At 49.8% G+C, this 3,067-nt stretch overlaps 1 non-coding gene across 1 annotated transcript; it reads left to right on the plus strand.

Annotated features, from left to right (window-relative positions):
- The first annotated feature begins 300 nt into the window (after positions 1-300).
- On the plus strand, positions 301-373 carry TRNAE-CUC. Its single transcript has one exon. It is a non-coding gene; the product is annotated as a tRNA-Glu (tRNA).
- Positions 374-3,067: the final 2,694 nt, after the last annotated feature.

Below are 3,067 nucleotides of genomic sequence, written 5' to 3' on the forward strand. Positions count from 1 at the left end.
AATGTCCTGAATATATTAGCCACACTTTCTTGATCATTTTCTCACTTAAGTTGGTGACTGTGGGCAAGTTAGTTAGTCTAAGGGTACTAGGCTACCCAGTGGCCCCCAGGATATCGGGTTCTGATCCCTGCAGTCTGTGGATGTTACCTTATATGGCAAAGATCTTGCCAATGTTGTTAAATTAAGGATCTTGAGATGGAGAGATCATCCCGGATTATCGGAGCGGGCCCTAAATGTAATCACAAGTGTGATGAGAACCAGCCAGAAGGGAGCAAGACACAAAGACACAAAGACACAACTGCCTGGCTGGCACAGTTGGTAGAGCATGTGACTCTCAATCTCAGGGTCATGAGTTCAAGCCTCAAGTTGGACATGGAGCCTGCTGAAATGTGTTTATATGACACAAAGACAGAAGAGGAGATGGCAGTGTGACCAGACATTGGAACCGTGTGCCCACAAATCAAGGAATACCAGCAGCCACCAACGCGGGAAGAGGCAAAGGACAGATTGTCCCCTAAAGCCCCCAGAGAAAGTGTGGCCCACCTACACCTTGATTTCAGTCCTCCACCTCCAGAAGTTGAGAGAATAAACTTATGTTGCTTCCAGCCACATGGCCTGTGGTCATTTGTTACAGTGGCCAGAGGAAACCGACGCTGAGCCCAGGAGGAGTGTACCTGGTCCCCGTGGGAAGCCTGCAGCAGCTGCTCTGCCCTGTGGGCTCTTGGGGTTTGCCTCTGGCCAGATCCAGCCGATGCTCCCTCCCCTGTCAGAGCGAGCTTTCTTTTTTCTTTTTTTTTTTCTTTTTTTTTTTTTTAACATTTATTTATTTATTTTTGAGACAGAGAGAGACAGAGCATGAACGGGGGAGGGTCAGAGAGAGGGAGACACAGAATCTGAAACAGAGAGTGAGCTTTCTAAGCAGCCCGGGCCTGGCAGGCAGCCTCTCCAGAAACTCTGCCCCCAACAGCGCCCGGCCTCAGCCTCTCCTGATCAGCTGGGGGGAGTGACAAAATAAATACTGAGTGGCAAAACTCCGAGGCTCCTTCCAGTTCTGACCGATACGTCAATCACTCATCATTCATTTTCGTTTTGTCACCACCCAACATTCAGGGGCACCAGGTCCTTAAGTCTGTGTGAGCCCACTGGTGCCTGGGCAGGATGGTGCTTGGGCGTGTGACCTGGGCCAGGAGCCCTACTTTGCTGGTGAGCTCAGATACTCTCCAGACCCTGAGAAGTCTGCAGGGCACAGAACATGGAGTCAACGGCCTGCAGCAGAGGCCTGGTGTCACCATTTACCAGTTGAGGGAGCTCAGTAAACCTCACCTTTAGGAGTATCAGTTTTCTCATCTGGAAAATGGGAACTCATACATTACAGAGAGATAAGAAGGAAGACAGGCAGGCCCATGGCTTCTAAGATACCAAACAGTTGAGGGAGGATGAAGCTGGAAATGCTATAGGAGAGGGCGACTCAGGAGTTGTTGGGGGGGGGGGGGCGGGCATAGTGTCACAGATCACAAGTCTGACCTCAGCAGAGAGTGGAAGAGAAGGAGAAAGTGGGGGTGAGGACATGGAGTTGAGGGTCCCCTAGAATACAGAGAGAGGCAACTGTTTGTGCCCGGTGGAAGGGTCTATACATAAAGAGAAGGTGCCAAGGAAGGAGGGGCTGCGGGCCCAGGGAGGGTCTGGTGGTGCCTGGAAGAACATGGGTCCAGACTCCCCACAGGAGCACTTCCTTTGGGATATTCAGGGATGTAGAAGGAAAGGGTGACCCTCCATGGGGCACAAGGGTGTCTGTGGGCGTTGGACAGGGTGTGTTGAGTGGGTTCTGGGTAAGTTGTCGCTGCTTTTCTGACTCTCAGGGTCCTCTGCCCACCCAGTGTGTGCCCCTCCCCACCAGGGGCTCCAGCCCAGAAGGGGGCACCCCCTTCCTCCACCAGGGGCCCGACTGCAGCAGGGGATCGGGAAGTCCCAGTCTTACACTGAGTTTGATCTGGCCGCTTTAAACTGGGCAGGACTTTCAGTAACTGTGAATGTCCAGAAAGTTAGAGAACAACCTGAAGTGGATTCAACAGAACACCATTGAAAACAGGGGGCCAAAAAAATAGATTTACATTCACACCACCTAATGAGTTTATATTCCACAACAAATGTAGTTACAATAATATAGTAGGGTTGCAAGAGGTATTATTGTTCTTCTTCCCACCACCCAATTTTTATTGTATGGAAATTAAGACACAAAACAGGTCCTGAATTACTGCATGTGACGTCTGATAGGCATCTCAGATACATGTTCACAACCGAACTGAATTTTTTATTTCTTCCGCTGTTACCCCCAGTCCCCTCCCCCAACCCTGTGTCTCCCATCTCAGTAAATAGTACGAGGAGCTAGCCTCAGTTCCTACTTTTTTCTCTTCCCAAGTGTCCGGTCAATCAGCAAGCCCTGCAGTCCCAACTGGGACACGCTGTCCCAAATCTGAACCAGCGTGAACCCTAGCTCCAGGCCTCCTTCTCTCCTGGACACACGACAGCTTCCTCCCAACACCTCCACATCTAGCTGGAGGGCCCTCTTATCTTATATCTGACCGATGTTTGTTAACTATTTTAATTTTATTTTTTTAATAAAAATTGGGTGGACCTGAAATGTCCCTCCTCGACACTTACCCAGAAAAATTGAAAGAAGTTACCCACATAGATGCATGCATTCCCTTGGTGCCGCACGCAGAACCGCTCCTGGAGCTAATAGGCACTTGGCCCAAACATCGCCGAGCAGATGAATGGATGAACACAGCTGGTACATCCACACGATGGCCTGTCATCCCGCCATGAAGGTGAACGCAGTACTGCCACATTCTACAATGTCGGTGAGCCTTCAAAACATTGTGTTAAGTGAAAGGGGCAAGACACAGAAGGCCAGATACTGTCTGATTCCATTTATATGAAATATCTAGAATAGGTAAATCCATAGAGACAGGACACAGTTAGGTGGCTTCCGGGAGCTAGGAGAGAAGGGGACAAGAGAAATTGCTTACTGCGTGGGTAGGGGTGTTACTTTGGGAATGTTTTAGAA

This window comes from Panthera leo, chromosome B3 (assembly GCF_018350215.1).
Source record: "Panthera leo isolate Ple1 chromosome B3, P.leo_Ple1_pat1.1, whole genome shotgun sequence".
NCBI lineage: Eukaryota > Metazoa > Chordata > Mammalia > Carnivora > Felidae > Panthera > Panthera leo.